General features: G+C 41.1%; 1 pseudogene; it reads left to right on the top strand.

The window, feature by feature from the left end:
- Window positions 1-9,368: 9,368 nt before the first annotated feature.
- Window positions 9,369-9,870, top strand: LOC113924648 (annotated as a pseudogene).
- Window positions 9,871-11,487: the final 1,617 nt, after the last annotated feature.

Below are 11,487 nucleotides of genomic sequence, written 5' to 3'. Positions count from 1 at the left end.
CCCCTGCCCGTGTTCCCTCTCTCGCTATGTCTCTCTCTGGCAAGTAAATAAATAAATAATTAAATAAATAAAAGAAAAAGAAGTAGGAATATAAAGAGGGATATAGTGGGAGGAAGGCAGGGAGAACACTGTGAGGAAGAGGGTAAGAGATGAAGGGGAAGGAGGAGGGAAGAGAGGCATGCTGGGTACTGTACCACAGGCCATGGTGGATTCAATGGGTGGAAAGTAGAGCATGGGTGTTGGTGCTTTGAGAGAGAGTTTTTCTTGGGGCGCCTGGGTGTCTCAGTTGGTTAAGCATCCAACTCTTGGTTTTCGGCTCAGGTCAGGATCTCAGGGTGTGAGATTGAGTCCAGCGTGGAGCTCACATGAAGCTCAGCCGCAAGTCGGCTGGAGATCCTTTCTCCCTCTGCCCCTCCCGCAGCTCGTGCACTCTCTCTCTCTCTCTCAAATAAATAAATAAATAAATAAAAAGAGAGGGAGTTTTCCTTGACTATGAGGTAGAGTGTGAGGGTGAAATCAGAGGAAAAGCAAGGGGGAAAGGAATCATAGAGAAGCTGCCTCTTCCACCATCTTTCTCAGGGCACATGCTCATCTTCTATATCCACAGCAGAAGAAATTGCAAAAGAAAGGTCCAGATCTATTCCTCTCACAAGGTGAGTGTGCTCCCATCTGTCACGCTGTCTGCTTGCTTTGTACATTTTCCCCACGTCATATGCTAACAGCACCCATCGTATGCCATCCTGGCACAAATACAAAAGGAGGACGCGAAATTAGAATGTGGGGGAGAGGGATTGAGTACATACTTGTTTTCAGTTTTGGAAGTTGTGGTAATACATGGGTTACTTTATTTTTTTTTAAATCTGAATGTATTTTTGGGGTGCCTGGGTGGCTCAGTCGGTTAAGCGTCTTGCCTTCGGCTCAGATCATGGCCCCAGGGTCCTGGGCTCAAGCCCCGCATCGGGCTCCCTGCTCAGCAGGGAGCCTGCTTCACTCTCTGCCCCCCACCCCCCACTTGTGCTCTCTCTCTCTCTCTCTCAAATAAGTAAATAAAATCTTTTTTGAAAATCTTAATGTATTTTCTTTTTAACGAATGTGCAACTTATGTAAAGTGCACTAAACATGACAGCTTTTTACATGTATATTAGTACCATGTAACTACCACAAACCAGATTAAGATACATGATGTTTCTGGACTCTAATAGGATCCCTATGCCCCCTCCCCAGTCAGGAGCTCCCCAAAGGTAACCACTTTGCCAGTGTCTATCCCTACAAATTGGCTTTGCCTATTTGATTTACACATATGTGGGGGCTGGTGGGGAAGAGATCTGTGTGTTTGGACTTCTTTTTCTCATCATTGTCTTTGAGATTCACCCATGTATGGTGTTGTATATAGTGGTAATTCATTCTTTTTCATTGGTGTGTATCATTCCATTCTGTGAATATATTCATACTTTATCTATTTTGTTGTTGATGGACATTTGGTTGTTTCTAGCTTTGGGCTATTATGAATAAAGCTGCCATGAACATCCCTGTACATGTGTTTGGTGGACATAAACGCTCATTTCTCTACTATATATACCCAGGAGTGGAATTACTGAGTCAGGGGTATAGGCATGTTTAGCTTTAGCAGGTAATGAACCCCTGGTTACTTTAATCCAAAGTGCCTTGGAGAGATAAGAACTCTCCATAGAGATTCTTATCTGTGGTTTTGTAGAAGACTCAGTAAATTATCGGAGGTTGGGAAATAGTGAGGGACAGAAGGAGTAAACCAACGGGAGACTATAAAAGAAAAGAAACAGAGAAATAAAGAAAACAGAAGGAGGAGACGGGGTCCAGCACATGAAATGAAGATTTGGCTGTGGAATGTTGAGGTCAAGGCAAGTGAAGGTGCTAGAGAGGACACTGTGGATATTTTTGGATGGCTCTGAAGAGTATTGAATATTCTCTTACTGATCACAAAAGAGAAAAAAATGGAGAAGACAAAGCTTTTATAAGAGGATAAAATCATTTGGAACTATGTCATTTGCCTGTTAAAATGACTAAATTCATTTCCCCGAAGACAAAAACAAAAATAACTACCCCCTGAAATCCTGTTATGTGGCCATCCTGTGGTGCTGGTGGTGACGCCCTATTATAGATCAAATTTAATGTCCCCAACATGAATTGTCCGGTCTTATTTACCTAATATGTATGTTTATTAAAACAGTTTAACTTAATTATTTTAGAGATCACATCCTAGAACAACTTTGTAAGCAAGTACCAAAGTAAAGTTAAACATGTTGTTCATTAACCTAAAATTTTCATATATAGATAGACAGATCCCATCTGACCAGTTAATCTTCAGCTTTCAGGATGACTGGACATCATGTGCCTTGGATACCTGTTGGAGGAGGTCTGTTCCTCTTGTCTGGGTTAATTGAACGAATCATAGCAAGGCTTCGGTTTGCCTTTTCAGATTCCCAGTACTGAGAGGAAAGAAGGTAGCATGAATGTGTGTAAATGCTGTCAGAAGTTTAAAATCCCCACCCTTGTCTGTTGTTCTCAGTCCTAAATTGGTGGTTGGCCACCACCTGAGTAAGAGTAACACTTTTCTCTCTTATTCCTTTATTCATTTTACTAACACTTACTGAACACCTCCTCTGTATAAATAACTGTGATAGTTGCTCAGAGGAGATAAAAAAAGAATGACATGATTCTTCCCTCAAGGAACTTATAATCTTATAGGGTAACTCTAGGTATATAAAAGTAGTTATAATATAAGGCAAATAAAAGAAGTAATATAACGGATTTATATAAAAAAGGGTAATGGAATCTGGGAAAGCATTGGTTTATCAAAGCGTTTCTCAGAAGGTGTAGCATTATAGTTGTACCTTAAAAATGAAGAAATAGGATTTCAGTAGGTGGAGAGTGGAGGTGGGGCGAGAAGGAGCCTAAATATAGGCAAAGGTATGAAAGTACATGGCATGTAGTGAAAACAGGAAAAGTTCAGATTTGCTTTAGATAACTGATCTTTCTTAACACCTTCTAAACCCTGGCTTGAGAGAGTCACTCCCATTTGGAATTATCTCATTCAAGAGAGACCACAACATTTATATAGCAGAGAGCATTTGGAATACAATTGAACTGTCTTTTTTTGGGGGGGGGACAGAGAGAGAGAGAGAGAGAGAGAGAAAATCTTGAGCAGGCTCCATCCCAAGCACAGAGCGTGATGAGGTGCTCAGTCTCACATCCCCGAGATAATGACCTGAGCTGAAATCAAGAGTCGGATGCTTGACTGGCTTATCCACCCAGGTGCCCCCAATTTAACTGTTTTAAACAGATATTTGAGTTGGTCCCATTACAGAAACACATGGAGAACTACATTTCCAGAGGTCTCCTGGTAGAGATGCCTTTGGATGTCCAGCCAATTGAGATCCTTTAGAAGAAGATTCTTTTGCACTTGCCCACTCTCTTCTCATTCCTGTCCTGCTGCCTGGTTGACCTGGTGAGTTTCTGAACGTTGGGAACATTTTGTGAGACAGTCTTGGGATTCAGTTAAAATGAACACTCCCTCGAGACAAGGCTCTTTAGTTCACTTTTGGTGGTTTGGAGTTCATTCCTTTTGATTTAATTCAATCAACAAGTATTTGTTGAGTGCCTACCATGTGCCAGAATAGGGTCTGAACACTAAGGCACAGTAAATAAGGTAGATTGCCGTCTCCTAGAGCTTCCCTTCTAGTAGAGTGAGACAGACGATAACTAAAGCAATAAATAAGAAGGGCGCCTGGGTGGCTCAGTCGTTAAGCGTCTGCCTTCGGCTCAGGTCATGATCCCAGGGTCCTGGGATCGAGCCCCACATCAGGCTCCTTGCTCGGCGGGAAGCCTGCTTCTCCCTCTCCCACTCTCCCTGCTTGTGTTCCTTCTCTCACTGTGTCTCTCTCTGTCAAATAAATAAATAAAATCTTTAAAGAAAAAAAAGAAAGAAGAAAATTATCAACAAGAATAAGAGCACACAGCGAATGAAAATAAGGTGACATAATAGTGAATGGGTGGCTTCTTCTATGGGTCATCCGAGATGGTGACATTAAACTGAGTTCTGAAGAAGCCCTCCATGCAAAGCTATGAGGGAAATGCATTCAAGGCAGAGGCCCAGCTAGTGCAGAGGCCCTGAGGCAGGACCAAGATTGGCATACTGGAGGAACAGAAACAAGGCGAATTTGTCCAGAGCATAGTGAGCAGAGAGTGGGTATGAGATCTTAGAAAGACAGCCTGGAGCCAGGTCACTGAGGACTTTGTGACTCAGGGGAAGGAATTTGGAATTTTTCCTAAGTGCAATGCACGATCACTGGAAAGCTTTAAGCAGAGGGATAATTGGATCTGGTATATATTTTTAAAAGGTCACTCTATTGGGTTTGTGAAGAGGGGACAAGACTGGAATCAGGGAGACCAGCTGGATTGATAATGCAATGGTAAAACAAAGACTAATGGTGTCCTGGACTTGGGTAGCTAGTGGAACTGTACCCGTAGAAATGGAGAGAAGAGAACGGATTGGGTGCCTTGTGGACATAGATTCTATAGACAATAAGGCAGATGAAAGAAAAAGATCTGGAAAATTTCTAGATCTTTGGCATAAGCAACTGAGTGGATCGTGGTGCCTTTTTCTGAGTTAGGGCTGCCTGAAAGAGGAGCAGACTGGATGGGGGAAGGGTAGAATCAAGAATTCTCTTTTGAGCAGGTTCACTTGAGTTGCCTGGGAATCCATTCAGGTGTCATTCTAGAGTTCTGGGCAGAGGTCAAGGCTGAAAATACAGATCTGAGGAGCCATGAGGCAATAGGGTGAATAACCTAATGCTCTTCATTAAGCTGCTATTGCCTTTGTCTTCCTCTGCCAACACACTCTTCTTTCCAAACCCCTAACCCCACTCTCTCAAGCTTGGGAAGCCGCCTTCTCTCTACAAATACGAGGACCCGAGCCGACCAAAATTCTTACTGCCCATGATCATTTTTCCATTTAGAATAGGATCACCTCCCCATCCATTCCCAACACTCTTCTCCATTCCCAGTCTGAGATACACCTGCGTGCGCACGCGCGCGCGCACACACACACACACACACACACGCACACACACACACATTCTTGTTCTTGCAGCAAATGTAGACATAAATACAGACTAAGGAAAGTTCACTGAATTTAACAATTGGGAAGGCTTCCAAAATACCAGATAATATAAATTTTAATGATCTTTGTACTGTTTCTCAGATGGACATATTGAACTATAGGTGGATCTAGGTTCTCATGCATAGCTTATCAGTGGCAGAGGCAGACGCTAAATCCAGTTGAGTGTCTCATGTGGGAGACAGCAGAACCATAGAACCACTATAACTCACCCATAACCTCTTCCATCACCAACTTGACCTGATACCTGCATTACACTACCTGTTAATGTCATTTGGACCAGAGGAAGGAGGAATGAACTGTGATTCCAGAGCCCAGGCACCGAGCGCTGCTCTGGACCTGGAAACCAAAAGAAAGGAAAATAGTTATTGAGTACTTTTATGTAGCAAGAACTATGCTAGGTGCTCTGCAGGTTTCCTATCTTAGTTTCCACACCCATCCTGTGAAATGATTCTTCTTATCCCCATTTCACAGATGAAGAAGCAGGGACTCCGACTGGTAAACGACGTCTTCAAGTTCGGAAATCAAGCCCATCTCTCTTTGCTTCCATCATCCTCTGTGGTCTCTCCTCATTGTGTGTCTTTGGCCAGGTTTTTAACCTCTCCGGGCTGGGGTTTTCTCATTTATTAAGTGGGACATGGAAAAAAAAATCCATTTTTATGGCCTCGTCTAGCTCTAATAGTCTGGGTTCTAAATGCCTTTAAATGTGTTTAATTTGTCAGTTTTCTGAGTGAGAGTTTTGAACCATACTGTGACAAATGCTTTAGCCCAGCATGATTTCCACCCCTTTGAGGCAGGAGAGGATAATGACCTCGAATTTGGAGCAACTGGCACAAGGGGTTTGTTATTCTGATGCCCAGAAGTAAAAGGCCACTGATAAATACAAAGGATACTGTCATAGCTTCTTTGTTCCCTTGTTTACAGCTCTTGATTTCTTCTTTCCTTTCTTCATCACTGGAAAAATCTTCCTCATTTTTTAAATCCTTGTGCTTTGAAGACCCATTTGGCCAGAGGGATGTCAAAGGAGTCACAGGGTTAAATACAGAAGTGATTTTGTTCACTTCTAGCTGCGGAAGCTTGCCACCGTCACCCCAGACCACGTGGGTCCTCTTGCCTCCATTGTGAGGGCAGACGCTTGACGTTCCAGGATCATCATTTCCTGTAGACTCTGCCATCAGCAAAGGGCAAATGGCTCTTTTCTTAATTGATATTTGCCTGCTTGGGGCCAGAAGAGCGTTCTGATGGCAGAAAGGAAAAGCTGCGCCAATCCAGTGGCGTGATGTTTTGGTCACAACCTATCTTCAGGGCAGAAGTTATCTTAGGGTTTGAATAAGTGATTGTTCATTTATAACATGTTCTTTTCTCTCTGAGTATCCTTTATTCAGGTGAAATTTATTATCCATCTTATTAATTTTTTTAAAGTTTATTTATTTAACTAATCCCTACACCCAACGTGGGGCTCCAACTCACAACATGGTGGAGATCAAGAGCTGCATGCTCCCCCAACTGAGCCAGCCAGGTGCCCTTACCTTATTTTTTATAAAAGATCTAACATGAATGTCTTTTGTCATGAATGGATGTTGGGCTTTGTCAAGGAATTTTTCTGCCTCTATTGATATGATCGTATGATTTTTTCTTCTTTAGTCTGTTGATATGCTGGATTACATTAACTGACTTTTGCATGTTGAACTAGCCTTGTACACCTGGGATAAATCCCACTTGGTTGTGGTGTATAGTTCTTTTTACACATTGTTGGAATCAATTTGCTAATAATTTGTTAAAGGATTTTTGCGTCTATGTTCAGGAGAGATATTGGTTCGTAGTTTTCCCTTTTTGCAATGTCTTTGTCTGGTTTGGTATGAGGATAATGCTGCCCTTAGAATGAATTAAGAAGAATGTCCTTTGCCTCCGTTTTTTTATTTTTATTTTTTTAAAATAATTTTTATTGTTATGTTAATCACCATACATTACATCATTAGTTTTTGATGTAGTGTTCCATGATTCATTGTTTGTGCATAACACCCAGTGCTCCACGCAGAATGTGCCCTCTTTAATACCCATCACCAGGCTAACCCATCCCCCCACCCCCCTCCCCTCTAGAACCCTCAGTTTGTTTTTCAGAGTCCATCATCTCTCATGGTTCATCTCCCCCTCTGACTTACTCCCCTTCATTCTTCCCCTCCTGCTATCTTCTTCTTCTTTTTTTTTCTTAACATATATTGCATTATTTGTTTCAGAAGTACAGATCCGTGATTCATCAGTCTTGTACAATTCACAGTGCTCACCATAGCACATACCCTCCCCAATGTCTATCACCCAGCCACCCCATCCCTCCCACCCCCCACCACTCCAGCAACCCTCAGTTTGTTTCCTAAGATTAAGAATTCCTCATATCAGTGAGGTCATGTGATACATGTCTTTCTCTGATTGACTTATTTCACTCAGCATAACACCCTCCAGTTCCATCCACGTCGTTGCAAATGGTAAGATCTCATTCCTTTTGATGGCTGCATAATATTCCATTGTGTATATATACCACATCTTCTTTATCCATTCATGTCCTTTGCCTCTGTTTTCTGGAAGAGGTGGTAGATAATCGATATGATTTCTTCCTTTAATATTTGTTGGCAGTCATCAGAGAAACCATATGGGCCTGGTGCTTTCAGGTTTGAAATGTTATTAATTATTGATTCCATTTCTTTCATAGATAAAGCCTATTCAAATTATATATTTCTCCCTGTGTAAGTTTTGGTAGAAATTATTTTGGTAGAAACACCTGTGTCTTTGAAGGAATTGACCCATTTCATCTAAGTTATCAAATTTGTGAGCATAGAATTATTTATAATATTCCCTTATCATGCTTTTAATGTTCATGGGGTCAGTATTTACGATTTTTAATTATGTATTTACATAATGTATTTACTAATGTACATGGGATCTTTCATTTCCGGTATTAGTAATTTGTATCTTCTCTTCGTTTTGCTTGGTTAGTCTGGCCACAGGTTTATCGATTTTATTGATCTTTTCCAAGAATCCACTTTTAGTTTTGTTGATTTTCTTTATTGATTTTCTGTTTTCAGTTTCATTGATTTCTACTCTAATTTTTGTTATTTCTTTTCTTGTGCTTACTTTGGATTTAATTGGCTCTTTATGTTCTTTACCTTTTTTTTTTTTTTTTTAAGCTCCATGTTGTGCATGGAGCCCAACACAGGATTTAAACTCATGACCCTGAGATCAAGAGTGAGATGCTTAACCAACTGAGCCACCCAGGTGCCCTAATTTACTCTTCTCTTTGAGTTTCCTAAGGTGGAAGCTTAGATGATTGGGTTCAGGTCTTCTTTCTTTTCTAATATATGCACTCAATGCTGAAAGTGTCCCTTTATGCACTGCTTTCACTACATCCTACAAATTTTGATAAGTTGTATTTTCATCTAGTTCAAAATATTTTAAAATTTCTCTGGAGACTTGTTTGACCCATGTGTTACTTAGAACTATGTTGTTTCTTCTCCAAATATTTTAGAATATCTTTATGTTATTGATTTCTAGTTTAATTCGGTTATGCTTTGAGAGCATGCTTTGTATAGTTGCTATTTTTTTAAATTTGTTAAGATGTGTTTATGGCCCAGAATGTGGTCTCTCTTGGTGACTATTCCGTGTGACCTGAGGGGAATGTGTTTTCTGTTGTCGTTGAGTGAAGTAGTTAGTAGATGTCAATTATGTCCAGTTGATTGGTGATGTTGAGTTCAACTTTGTCCTTACTGATTTTCTGACTGCTGGACCTGTCCGTTTCTGACAGACGACCATTGAAGTGTCCAACTATAATAGTGGATTCATCTATTTCTCCTTGCAGTTCTGTCCATTTTAGTCTCACATATTTTGACACTGTTGTTACGCACGTACACACTAAGGATTATTATGTCTTCTTGAAGAATTGACTCCTTTAGCATTGTGTAATACCCCGCTTTATCCCTGATAATTTTCCTTGCTCTGAAGTCCACTTTGTCTGACAGTAGTATAGCTACTCTAGTTTTCTTTTGATTAGTGTTAGCATGGTATATGTTTTTCCATCTCTCAGATTTTTTTAAACTATTACATGAAATCTATCACTGATGAAATTATTACTTTGGAAAATATAACTACTCTTGCAGTATAGTAAGCTATTTTCAGTCATTCATACTTTAGTATGAATTAGTATATAAGATCCTTTTAAAGGTAAAGATAACTCTTTGAGGAAGATGCGGTCGCAGCTGCAGCGGTGCTTTGCACGCCCCGCTCCTGCTCCTGACTCACCGCTGTTCGCTCTCACTGAGGAACAAGTCGGTCAGGAAGCCGCGCCGCAGCCATGGCTTTTAAAGACACCGGGAAGACACCTGTGGAACCGGAGGTGGCGATTCACCGAATTAGAATTACTCTCACCAGCCGCAACGTAAAATCTTTGGAAAAGGTATGTGCTGACTTGATCAGAGGCGCAAAGGAAAAGAATCTCAAAGTGAAAGGACCGGTTCGGATGCCTACCAAGACTCTGAGAATCACTACAAGAAAAACTCCTTGTGGTGAAGGTTCTAAGACCTGGGATCGTTTTCAGATGAGGATCCACAAGCGACTCTGATTTGCACAGTCCTTCTGAGATTGTTAAGCAGATTACTTCCATCAGTACTGAGCCAGGAGTTGAGGTTGAAGTCACCATTGCAGATGCTTAAATCAACCTTTTTAATAAATTGATTATCAGTTGTTAAAAAAAAAAAGGTAAAGATAATTTTACATGGAAGGAAATGGGGAAGTTGTAAGAGATTAAGGGTCTGTAACTGAGACAGGAAGATGGAAGCTCCATAGAGAGAAAGGAGAGGTAGTCAGATGTAAAAGGCAAATCTTGTGCTCTTTGAGATTTATGCACAAGGCTGATATAGCCTGAGTGGTTTATAGCTTTCCTTTCGAAGTGAGTTTGTTAGCAGTTCTGCACTGAGTGTAGACTTGGGTATGGAGAGGTAGCTAGGAATGCACAAGGGCTCCAAGGAATGACCTGGTGACACCTAGTGGCTCCTTATAGGTCTATCTTAGAACTTGCTGTGGTTTCTCTCACTAAGCTTGGGAAATTGAGGGAAAGACAAAATTGATTCCCAGCCTTATTCCCCACGGTTCCCTTTTGCTTCCTTCTTTTAGCCACGTCTTCTTTTATCATCCTAAACCCTTTTTACTCAGACTGCATCAAGATAACCCCAGTATGTCTAGCTGTGCTCAACTCCAAGAAGCAGGACATTCTTTCAAAGCCCACTTCCTGTCAGTGTCTCAGGCTTGAGAGGATCTGTCCAGACAGGACTGGCCTTTCAGCCAGGCTGAGCATGTGTTGTGTCTTGATGGTGTGATCTGAGGAGTGCCAGCAAGGTTGCCACATCCAAAAAATTTATTTTCTACTCATGCCTAAAATTCCACTCTTAATGATTCAGACCTGTTAACACCTGGTGCCTGGAAGGAAAAGACAGAGAGAAGATACTGGCTGTTTCCTTCCAATTTTGCTTCATGAATACCCATGACTAGCATTATAAAGGGACTTTTTTTAAAGATTTTATTTTTAAGTAATCTCTATATCCAATGTGGGGCTCAAACTCACAATCTTGAGATCAAGAGTCACATGCTCTACCAACTGAACCAGTCAGGTGCCTCTAAAGGGAACTCTGAGTATACAAAGGAATGTCTTACAACTTGGCAGTAAATGCCAACAATATTCAATACAAGGCCTCAAGGCTTTGGGGCAGGAGAGAGAATCAAAGAGGCTTTCAGTGACTATTTCTCAGGGGAAAGGGTAACAGCAGTGAGCTGGATTTGACCAAATTCGGACTAGATCATGCCATTTAACATATGGTCAATTAAATATCCTTGTTTGTATTCAGTATGCTCTATTACTTATATTCATGTAAAAGCAGATGAAATAAAGTTGCATACTGGCATCCTGCTATCTACTTTGTCTTTATTGGACCATATTTATTGTTACGGTATGATTTGGTAGCTTGATTAAAGTTCTGCTGAGTATTCCCATGACCACTTACTCTAATCTGTCTTCTTCCCATCTGTCTCCCATTTTTTTCTACTCTTCTCTTGTCAACCAATTCATATATAGATACCCCACAGTGATCCACATACATTGTTACTTTATGAAAATGGCTGCCTGTGGACATTCATGAAGATCAAATGCAGACCCATTTTTGTCAAACTTGGCCCAGGCCATAGCTCTAACTCCTATTTCTGGAGCCTTCTAACCAGCCCCCTCAGGCTCTGCTACCTGCAATCCTCCCACATGCATTTTGATAGCCCATCTAGGGAAGCCTGTCATTCAG

This window comes from Zalophus californianus, chromosome 2 (assembly GCF_009762305.2).
Source record: "Zalophus californianus isolate mZalCal1 chromosome 2, mZalCal1.pri.v2, whole genome shotgun sequence".
NCBI classification, from domain to species: domain Eukaryota; kingdom Metazoa; phylum Chordata; class Mammalia; order Carnivora; family Otariidae; genus Zalophus; species Zalophus californianus.
This window is presented reverse-complemented; position numbering and strand designations above follow the sequence as displayed.